Here is a 12,306-nt window from a genome sequence, read left to right as displayed (position 1 = left end):
AACACTGTGTCTGAAGATGCTTCAAGTTTTGAAAACTGTGCCAAATTCTCATATGTACAAAGAAGACTCACTGAAAGACACCAGAGAAGAGAATAATTGTCACATGATTCCAACAGGAATAAAAAATTATTTGCAATTTGTCCAGTGCTCTAAAGTCAGACCCCCTGCACAAGTACATGATTGCAGGAAAAGGGACAAAGTGATGAATACACTAGAGATGGGAGTTAGTAGAGTTCAAAAATGAAAGAAAAATGAGCAAAACCACTTTAGAAAGAAGAATCAACTACAAGAAGCACAAAATACAACAAATACCACAGAAAGTATAGTGTGGAAAAAGAGAATATGGAACTTAGTGAATAGAACAAACTGGAAAAAACTGATGGAAATTATTGGAAGAAAAAAGGAAAGTGAGAGGTGATCCAATATACAAAAAGCAGAGCCCCTAAAGCTGAAATCCAACTTCAGATAAAATACCTAAAACTGTTTTAACATCTAAGAATGAGTCCTAGCAATAAAGCATAAATAATTATAATGAAAAGACAACATATTGTAGGAAGAAATCATCCCAATCATCAGGACCAAAAGACTGCCTAATAAACGTGAGACTAAAATCCATGAAGAATCAAGGTAAAAACACCTAATCACCTTCAAGAAAAAGGAAATTCAGTTGCCAGTAAGCTTCTGCACTGCTAAATTCAGTGTCCCAAATAGTGAGGTAACTCTTCTAATATAAAGACACATAGACGTAAACAGTAAAAACCATAGGGGAAAGAGTATAAATAATAAATGAGATTTTTTAAAGGTGATTTGTTTGCAAGAAGAGAGTGCAAGTATAAGCCATGGACTAGGAGTATCTGCATACACATAGTTGACAAAGGACTCACATTCAGATTACATAAAGTACTCCTAAGTACCAACAATAAAAAGAGAAGCTCAAAAAAAAAAAAAAAAAAAAAAAAAAGAAAGAGAGAAAGAAAGAAAGAAAGAAAGAAAAAGAAAAAAGAAAAACAGGCTAAAAACACCAAAGATGTCCAAATGCTCATTAGACATCACTTCACTTAAGTCATACATCTCTAATTGCACTGGTTGCTTCATTGCATTATGGTAGACAGACTTCCCTGGACACATGATAAACTCTAATAAAATTTACCTGGGGAGGAATACATACAAGGCAAATAAACAAAAGAAAGCAGGGGTCATGACCTTGAAGATGCTCAACACCATAACCTACAGTTCACAATGAACATGTAGCAATAATGAGCAGATGCCTATTAACAAAGCTGCAGCTTTCCCACCAGAGCTGTGGTAGAGACCTTGCCTGGCCTGCACAAGGCCCTAGGTTAGACACAGATACCCAACAGCACCGAAACAAACAACAAAAACAAATTGAAAAAGCTGCAACTCGGGCTGGGCTGTAGCTCAGTGGCACAGCGCTTGCCTCGCATGTGTGAGGCACAGGGTTCCATCCTTAGCACCACCTAAATATTTTTTTTTTTAAGAAAGGCATTCTGTTCATCTACAACTGCAGAAAAAAATAAATAAAAATTCAAAAAAACTGCCACTCTCCTAAAGCAGACGTTATAGGTTATGTAAGAAAAATTCACGCTCCACATGCGAGTTAGTAAAATTAACAAAACAATAAAGCACAGGCCTATAATCCCAGTGATTGTGGAGGCTGAGGCAGGAGGATTATTGCAAGTTTGCTGCTAGCCTGGGCAACTTAGTAAGAATCTTCCTGAAAAAAAAAGAAAGAATCCCGTGGGACACTTCCAGGGCCATTCTCCTGGTTTTCTAAATTGATAGTATGGTGGGAAACCATGGAGGAAGAATCAACTAGAGCTATTTGGGGGCAATGGGTGGTGGTTTCACTCTAGGTGGGTGGAGTCCTGTCAAGCAGAAGCCATACAGATATTCTTGGGAGCCATGGAGAAGGGCTGCCTGAATAAGCAGAAGGCAAGCAGCCTCAGAAGGACACCCTGAAGCGGTGGGAACAATGGTGTGGCCGGTGTGGGAAAAGCTGCAGCAGCGTCCAGAGGAGCGTTAGGCTGACAGCAGCAGTGCGGGTGGGGGTGGGGCGGCCTTCCTCTGCCCACCCTGCTTGGCCCGCGGTCCTTCCTCCGTCACGCGTTCCAGCCCCACGTCACAGGGGCTCAACTCAACGGTGCACACTTTGTCTCCAAGGAGCTGGTGTGTTGGCCGAGCTCCTCTGGTCGACGGACTCGCTTCGGATCCAAGTACACCAGGTGCCCAGAATGGGCACCTGCTCTAGCAAACGGGGGCGCGGGCCTCGCCGCCTGGCGTGTGCCCATCAGGCGCCCATCCGCCTCTGCCTCGAAGCTCCCTCTCGTCACAGGGAGCACCCTGCAGCTCCTGTCCCGACTGCCTGCAGGAACGTCCAGCAAGACCCCGGACGTCGGGCGCCTCCCACAGCTGGCTGCTTGAGAGGCCCAGTCCTGCAGGCAGTGGGCGCCACCATGGGGATCCTGCCGCCGCAGGCCTGGGGGGCCTCCGGCCCAAAACCAGCGCTAACATCTCGGTCTGTGCGGATCTTGGGCCCCTTCACAACCCTAAGGATCCCTCCTCCAGCTCGGAGCAGACCTGTCCTCCCGCCTTCACGTGGTCAGCCAGTCCACCAGGCTGAGGAGCCCATGACACCGGCTCCGGGCCCTGGAGCTCCTTCGGAAGAAGTAGAGCCCAGGGCCCAGGAACATCTGGAGGAAGGCGTGGAGGAGGAGCAGGAGGAGGAGGAGGGGGACGTGGAAGAGGAGGAGGACGAGGACGACGAGGAGGAGGAGGTCGACAAGGAGGACGAAGAGGAGGAGGAGGACGAGGAGGAGGAGGAGGACGAGGAGGACGAGGAGGAGGAGGTCCAGGGAGAGAGTGGTGAGCCACGAGGGAGGCCTGAGGAGCTGGATACGGGGCCCCTGAGCCAAGGGGCAGCAAGAGCAGCAAAGTCTGCGGAGGCTCAGGGAAATCTCAGTGCCCTGGAGCCCAGCCCTGGGCCCCTGGAGACCAACAGCAATCCAGACAGGGCCCAGGTGTCTCCACAGCACTCGTCTGGTGGGAGCCCTGCCACCTGCTGCTCCCAGCGCCCTGCTCAGGGCGTCCAGGTTACAGCCGAGGCCCAGGCAGCAGTGCGGCCCGAGCCACACCAGGGCTGCTGCTCACTGCCAGAGGAAGGGAGCAAGGGGAGGCGAGATGAACATCACCGGACAATCTCTCCAGGCCCTCGGGCCTCCATCAAGGGGCTTCAGAGCGAAACATCTTCCTGGGCTCCACCCCATTGCTCTCCCTCACAAGGGGCTGCTACCTGGAGGCCCAGGAAGAGAAAATTGCCCATGGTGACGGCCCTGCCACTCTTGGTGCCCTGGCCTGAGGAAGAGCTGCCCCCACCTGCCAAACGGCCACGTCTGTGCTTCCAGGAGGACTCAGGCAGCCTGAGGAGGGAAGCTCAGGCTGCAAGGAGGACAAGGGGGGAGGGTGCCCAGGCCTTGGCAGGTAGAAGGGGGGCTCTGAAGGGCCCCCGCACCACTCAGTCGCTCCACTCCTTCTTCCGAGTGGAAGTGCCTGCCCGCAAGGCACACTCAGTCAGCCCGCCCAGTCACCCCTCCCAGATGCCCCATATTCTTTCCAGCCACCAGATCCAATTCCAGCTTGCTGAACCCCTGAACCCATCTGTCCCTCTACCTTCCCCCGTGCCAAAGAAAGATGAGGGGGAAAGCCCCAGTTCAATTCCTCTGCCTCTTCCCACTCACACTCCTGCTTGGAGCAAAGTGGGAAGCAATGTGGGAGTTAACCCCAATGACTGTCACCAACCTACACACCTGCCAAGACCTGTGGAACCTCCCAATTCCCACCTCCCCACACCTCTTATCCAGGTCCCTTTCCCCTCCAACCCGACCATCTCCCCCATCCCCATGTGTATTGATTCTCCTCCTCCCACTCCTCCTCCCGCTCCTCCTCCCCCTCCTCCTCCTCTTCATCCTCCTCCCCTTCCTCCTCCTCTTCCTCCTCCTCACCCTCCTTCTCCTCCATTTCATCCACCTCTTCTTTCACATCTTTATCCTCCTCCTGCTCCTGCTCTACCTCCTCCTACCCGCTGCAGATCCATCTCCCCCATCCCCATGTGCATTGATTCCCCTTCTCCTCCTCCTCTTCCTCCTCCGCCTCCTCCTGCCCCTGTTCCTCCTCCTCCCCCACCTCCTCCTCCTCCTCTCTCTCCTCCTCCTCCTCCTCCATTTCATCCACCTCTTCCTTCTCTTTATGCTCCTCCTCCTCCTGCTCTTCCTCCTCCTAATGCCCCTTCTCACTGGGCTGCTCTTGCTCCTCCTCCTTTTCCTCCTCTTTATCCTCCTCCTCTCCCTCCTCCTTCTCCTCCTCTCCCTCCTCCTCCGCCTCCTCTTCTTTATCCTCCTCCTCCTGCTCTTCCTCCTCCTAATGCCCCTTCTCCTTGGGCTGCTCCTGCTGCTCCTCCTGCTGCTCCTCTTCCTCATCCTCTACCTCCTCCTCCTCTTCATCCTCCTCTGCCTCCTCCTCTTTATCCTCCTCCTCCTGCTCTTCCTCCTCCTAATGCCCCTTCTCCTTGGGCTGCTCCTCCTGCTGCTCCTCTTCCTTATCCTCTCCCTCCTCCTCCTCTTCATCCTCCTGTGCCTCCTCTTCCTTATCCTCCTCCTCCTGCTCTTCCTCAACCTAATCCCCCTTCTCCTTGGGCTGCTCCTCCTGCTCCTCCCGCTGCTCCTCTTCCTCCTCCTCCCCATTCCTTCCCAAGCCCTACTCTCCTCCCTTGCACCTGCAACCTCCATTGCCAGGGCCACAATGGACCTGCTACCAGCATCTCTGCCACCAGCATAGCCAAGTCACCGGCTCCCCTTGCTGGCCATGCCACTGTGCAGGCTGAGGACATTCACATGGACACAACCCCTCCTTCGATGGCACTCATTTTTGAATCTTCTGCTTCCTGGGGCAGCTCCTGCCCTCACCCCAAAGGCCATGGCCGGAGGAAGAACAGGCAGCCAGCTCACGCAGCTGTCTCCACTGGACCCCTGGTGCCTCAGGTCAACCACCCCAACTCCAATCTCTACCCTGCTGTTGTCCTACAGCCCACCCCTCAGCCTGTATCCAGGAACCCTCAGCAGAACACAGCCTCTGCCAACGCCCCCAGGCTTCTCGTGCTGCCACTTATCAACCATCCACTGGCCTCCATCCCGGCACACAGGGCCTCTGCCTCTTCAGCCTCCAAGACCTCCAGCGAAGAACCCATGGATACCACCCCTCCATCGTGGGCGGTCCTCTTCTAGTCACCTCCTGCCTGCCAAGCTCTTATACTCACTCCATTTGGTAAGCATGGCACACACGTTGACAGCTAGTTCTAGATCGCAGGCCTGGTGGCACGTGTTGGATGTTCCGATTGCTCCCAGCATGACTTTGGAGCTGAAATGAGCTTTGCCAATCTGGGCTTTTGACATAATAGCTGGACATAGAAGCACCAAGGTAGCATCGTGCATGCACACACACCCACACACACAAACACCCACCACACACACACACACACACACACACACACACACACACACACAGGAATGCCTCAGTCTTTGACTCTATATTTCAGAATTATGCAAACTTGAAAATTTTCTAAGACTATCAAGAGACTAAAGAGATGTGACAAGTGTAGGAATTTGGTGATCCTGGACTTAAACCAAGTATGGAGGATGCAAAATAACAAACCTGGGCTAGACATTGGAGGAAGGTATCTATGTTAGTTTCCTGAATTTAGAAATGTTCCAGAGTTAGGAGAGACAATGTGTTTCCTAGAAAAGTCACAGCACAGTAAAGGAATTAAAGGGTTCAGGGGTATGAGACACAAATATTCTTCTCAAAATGTTCAGAAAAATGGAATTAGGAAAAGAGTCAATGATAATCGATATGTGACAAAATGTGAAAAGTTGGTAACTCATCCTAGCAACTCAAAATAATTCTCATGAAGAGGCACTCAATCAATTTTGTCCAGCCAGCAATGAAGTTATGTAAGTCCTCAAGAGTCTGACAGCACCCTGACTTTGACCATGACACAGTGCCATGAGGTGTGACCTGGTGAGATCCCTGAGGTGCCCACTGAGATGCCCTGTACACTGTGCCTTGTTTGTCTTCACATTCTTTAATTTCAGAGGCCTGAAGCAGAGCAGCTTTGCTTTGCTCAAAAAGATGACATTGAGTCTGAATTGGAGTAAGATATTTCTATCATGTGGGAGATGAGAAGTCACACTGGGTCTGGCCTAGGGACCTCCACGTGGGGATGTTTGTCAGGAAACATACCAGGTGCCCTTAGGAAGGTAAGCAGCAGAGGCTTCAGCCCATCACACGTGAGCAGAGCATTGCAGCATCCGGGAAATGAGGGCCCTGCTCTGTTCCTTCATTTACATCCACACAGCGACACTTTTCATTTTACACAGGAATACTCAACTATGACTGATCGACTGTTCTTCCAACAGGAAAATCCAGTTTTCCTTTCTCAAGAGAATGAATACCAATTTTAGCATAAAAATCACTCTTTTGCCAAGAGTCCTTGTATTCCTTTAGCCTTTATAGTGTGTCTTATGCTCTGTGCAAATCATCACATCATTTTCTGCAAGTTTCACAATTCTCTGAATCACATATTATGAGCCCCATTTTAGGTTTGTAAAATGAGCTGAATGGACGCTGATTCCTTTTCCAAGATCCCAGTGATAAGAGTGAGCAGAGGTGATTGCATAGGATTTTAAATCTCATTCGAGTCCATAATAATGAACCTGTATACTAAACAGACTCTACAATATGGACTTGGAGAACAGAAGCTTACAACCTGCTATACAAAGAGTCTGTTATAGGAAACATCACTAATTAGGCACCATCCATGTGGTGATCCCTTGAGCCATCTGTATTATAGTACTGTGACCATAAAACAACTAGTTGGAATAAATCAACCAATCTATTGAGAGGATAAAATGCAAAGCAGGGATATTTTCACAGATTATTGAAAATTACTCAGGAAAGAAAATTTTAAAAGAAAATATTCTTTAGTAATCCATTTTGAAGATTTAAAACTCTTGGCAGGGTGCATACTTCTTAAGACCTTAAAGGGAAATTCATTTCCAAATTGGGATCAATTTTAAAAATGCAAGCTGTAAGTCCTGTTTGCACTTAGCAATGCCGAAACATTAAAACAAGGTTTTCTTTCCAAATACAACAATTTTGATGAGGAAAAATTTTTAACTTCTTGTTCTTAATGTTAGTAGGATCCTAGCTTCATTTGGGGCCAGAAATTTCAAATTAGTTGGTTGCATCTTAAATCTTGCCCCTATCCCTTCCTTTCCTGATTGCATTTTAAGCAGTAACACTGTCTCTTCATTTAAGGGGTGTTCAATTTCCCTAAATTCTTGAAAAATATCAAGTTTCATTCATGGAGTTTGGAAAGGCCTGAAAGAACATTACTTTAAGTACATGCTGACCTTGGTTTCTGTTTCACTCATCCTGTCCATAAAGGTTCTTCACACAGCTAACTGTTGTTGCTTAGGCTCCGACTGGTTGAACCTCTGTTGATGCTTGCCCTCAACGAGCTTAGACTTTAGCATGAGACACACATGAGTGGCTAACTCTGAGTGAGGGCAAGATGAAAGCACCCAACAGACCTGACAAGGAACCAAATGTACTGTTCCTGGAAGTGCCTTTCTGACTCTAAATTAGTTTTGCTTTTTTTCCCTTCTCATTAGGTGGCCCCACTTCCTATGCCTTAGGAGTCAGCTTACCATGTAGACTGGCCATGCAAATAACTCAGACTTCTGCAAGGGAACACCGGTCTCAAGGTGGAGACATACTTCCTATGGACATTATACAACTGGCTGACTGCTGCAAATGACAATTTGTCTCTCTCTGACTCAACGACTATACACACGGTGAAATTCTGGGGTTGCAGAGAACTGCTTTTCCACCATACTTCGGTGGAGGGTTTCCTTGAGACTGTGATGAACACAAAGGACATGAGAGCAGACATCAAATGGAACAGAGATCCTTAAGGACAGTTACCCCAGCACTGTGTTCAACAGCTCAAATATTGACTTTTCAGTTACAAGAGCTAATTCTTTTACTTTAAAAAATTCTCCTTTTCTTAATAACATAACTCCAGGTTACTATAGCATATTTACTTTCAAAGTTTTTTGACATTTTGATTCTGTTAAAATAACCCTTAGTTTAAAATATAAATACATGTATTGTTGTAAAAAAAAAAAAATTTTTCTCATTATACTCTCTTAGTTGATAGTTTTATTGGTTTGTTTTAATTTATATTTGATTTTTATTCTTTAAAAAGTTAAAAACTTTAAAAAGCACACGAATCAATAAATATTTATTTTCTTTGCCCTCATTTGTTTGCTTTATTGAATCCTAAATTACCTCTAACATCAACATGATCCTGAAATGGATTTGGATTGGAGGGTTAACCTTTTTCCATGTCTCATCTATGAATTTTCTCCATTTGAAGGGTAGAAGAAAGGAGAATTACCTTTAGCTGGGAACACATCCAAGGTGTCATGAAGGAAGCTGAGTTCGTACTGTGCTTGGGTTTCCAAACCTGTGAAGGAATAAGGACTTCCCAGAGGAGGAAAGAGAAGAGAGACAAATGTGATAGAATCTGGTGCATCCCTACAGCCCATTGAGACAGAAATACAACACACAGGGAGTGTGGAGAAGAAGCTGAGGGTGGTTTGGGAGGGACAGTTGGAAGAGGTCAAAGGTTTGCCAGCTGGCCTAGAGAAGTATTATGCAAGGAAATTTCAATCATCAAAGATTTTGAAAGAAAAAAGTCAAGATGTCTCAGTTAGTTCTTAGATAATCCTGTTAATCCTGTTAATTAAGGAAATAATTAATTAGGAAAGATGGGGATCGAAAGTAATGTAGAATCTTCTAGTACGTCTGGTGAGAAGTGTACACAATGTAAATACAGTAAGAGCTTCAGAGAAGGGATAAAGCTCTAACACCCACCTTGGAAATCAGGGTAGATTCCTCGTTCCACCTGTTTGAACATTAACACCTGAGTATTGGTGAGGCAAGCTGTTGTAGTCACCCTTTTCCCTGCTGTGATTAAAAGTTCCTACAAGAACTTGTAGAGGAGGAAAAGTTTATTTAGGGGCTCCCAGGTTCAGAGGTCTAGCCTATAGGCAGCTGCTTCCACATCCCAGGGCTGCAGGTGAGGCAGATCATCATGGCACAAGAGTATGGCAGAAGGAAGCAGCTCACATTGATGACCAGGAAGCAGACGCTCCTTTCTCCAGATACCAAATATATACCCATGGCACACCCCCAATGACCCCCCTCCACCATCAGACCCTGCCCACTCTCAGTTAGCTCTCAGCCAGGGATCCGCTGCTTGGATTAAGGCTCTTATCACCCCATCACGTCTGCTGTGAACCTTCTTTTATTGTCTCACACATGCTTTTGGGGAATACCTCATATCCAAACCATAGCACAAGAATAGAAAACAACTTTTTTTCTTTTTTTTTTTTTTTTTTTTTTTAATGGAAGAGAACAGATGTGGCAGACGTATCCAGAGGGAAATAGGAGACCACAGCTGGGTGCCCATGCAGGTGGTGTGTCTTACATTTTTATAGATCCCAGGTTTCCTCTCCCTCCCCACCTTCCTTTTCTTCCCTGTGTACAGGATGATGTCAGGAAGGAGCAGCCCAGGGTGCGATCATTTGTGTTGGAAAGTGCAGATCTGGGAGGTGTGAGCAAGTGGTTCAGTGAGAATTGCAACTGGAGTGGCCCATTTCTTACTCTTTTATAACCCTCCTCATCTTTCCCACCTGATTATTTACTCTCTGTCTTTTTTTCCTGTCTCGTTCCCCTTCTGAGTAAGGGCGCCCTTAGTGCTGAAAGGTGAAATGGGCAAGGACTGCTCTAGCTGCTTCAGGCTGAGATGGGGTGACATGGGACAAGCACTTTGGTTTCCCTTTTAGAAATGTCATGGGTGTGTTGGTGAGTCTGAGGGATGAGTCTAGTTTGGAGAAAACAGGTTGTAAGTCACCTGGGAGGAAGGTGCTGTAGAAGAGAAAAAAGAAAATATGAGTTCTGGAAAGAGGTTAATACAACAATAAATGTCCCAGCATCTGAACATGTCAATGAACATCATGATGATAATGATGATGATGATGATGATGGTGGTAGTGATGGTAGAGACCAGTATATTTTTCACCAGGAAATGCCGGATGACCAAGTGCTAAGAAGTTGTTACCATGACAAGGCCTGTGAGGACATTGCCTCTAATGGGAATGGGAATCTTTAAGGATATTAGTTACATTGCCAGAGCTGTCAGGAATGTAACTGCAGCATTTAGTTTGTATAATGTCCCAGATGCTCCCATAAGTTGTACTTAAGATATCTAATGCCACCTGAATTTTGTAAAATACCTTCTTATTGGCATAACCTCTGTGTTTATTTAATAGACGTCCCTTTATTTCTGGCACTTAGCGTGGGTAATCATATTAGCAAAGACAGATCAAGCGTGCCTCTGTAGGAGGGTAGGAAATTTAGAGGTCTCGAGTTCCCTACTGTCATGTATATCTAAGAGAAACAAAAAGATTTGAAAATTAAGTTTAAAGAAGGCTTATGTGAGAAGTAGTGGAATGCAAATGGCAGCCTCTCCCAGAGGCAGTTTCCAATTTAATTCACCAAGGGATCTGAGTTTACTCTTCTGTCAACCCCAGGTTCTCTTTCTATCTAGAAACTTAGTAGGTGTATTGCACAACTGGTCTGAGTATCTGCTTTAGAAAACAACTAGAAGAACACAGACAAAATGTACCAGTAGCAAGATTGCAAAGGCAGAATCAGCCTGAATTCACAATCCTCTCTTTGGGATACACACCTTGATAAACAATGATCTTTGCATAACTCCCTTGACCTTTAGGCCACTGTCTCAGATTTTAAACCGATATACAATTTGGAAACTGCTTGTTGACGGGAAAATTAATTAGAAGCTGTACAGTGGTTCCAAGGCTAATTACAAACATGAATTTGCATGTGACCCTACGGAATCCCGCTTTCTTGCAGCAACAGTTTCCTATTTGTCCTAAGGGAACCTTAGGGCCTGTACTCAGTACAAGAGCATGTGTGCTCCCTGGAGCAGGAATGAGGTGCAAGTGGAAGGCGGCCTCCAGCAGCAGCTTCACACCGATTTCATGAAGGGCTTCTGTTGATTTAAGCATTGCTTCAACCACAGGTTCACTCTCTGCCCAGGGGCTTCGTGGGTGTAGGACACAGCAGGGCTAACAGAGGTGAAATGATGCGAGTAGAAAGGTTCCACAAACAGGATCAAATGAATTCTCAACTATTATTGGGAGTTATCTCTTGATAATACATAATTTTCCGTTTGATTCAGCTCTTTTGCCAATGTGACCAAAAGACCTGACAAGAACAATCTAAGGAGGAACATTTTATTTGTGGGCTTATAAAACACAAGAGGTGTCAGTCCATTGACAGTCAGCTCCATTCCTTGGGGCCTGAGAGGAGGGAGAACATCATGGCAGATGTGTGTGGTGGAGAAAAGTGCCCCAGGACTGGGCTCAATTCACAAAATAGACTCCCCAAAGTCTACCCCAATGACCTTCCTCCTCCAGCCACACCCTACCTTGCCTAAACTCCCATTCATTCATCCCAACCAGGGTGTTAATTCACTGATCGGGTTAAGGCCCTCATGACCCAATCATTTCACCTCTCAACCTTCTTGCATTCTCTCACACGAGCTTTTGGGGGACAACTAACATCTAAGCCATAACACTCCCAAATCTCGCTTGTGCCCTTCACTCCAAGGTCATAATTTTAATGCCCATGTGCAATTTGGAAACTGCTTTTGTAGGAGATAGGAAATGGTACAGAGTAAATCCTGATTCACAGGACGGAAATGAGTTTTAAAATTCACAAATTCTCTGCAGTCTGAACAAAAGGGCCAGAAAGAAGTCAAGCTTTTTAAGTGGTAATAAAAATTCAGGCAGGTGATGAGAGAACATCTTTTGTTTTGGTCATCTTCATCTCAGGAGTTTGATCAACAATGATTGTCTGCATACCACTTCAAAAACAGCATAAGAAACTAAAGACCTAAGACTGTGTTTCAGATAGTATGCTCATGAATATTTAGCACATGTGTGTCATTAGAATATAATTATAGAATAAACACACTACAAGAAAGAGCAGTGTGAATGGTACACAGGATGGAGTAGAGGATGCCATTACAAAACTAGGGACCAAGTCCACCAATGGAGTAGTCTCATCATGTGACCTGTC

The sequence above is a fragment of the Sciurus vulgaris genome (assembly GCF_902686455.1).
Source record: "Sciurus vulgaris genome assembly, chromosome: 17".
Classification (NCBI taxonomy): domain Eukaryota; kingdom Metazoa; phylum Chordata; class Mammalia; order Rodentia; family Sciuridae; genus Sciurus; species Sciurus vulgaris.
This window is presented reverse-complemented; position numbering follows the sequence as displayed.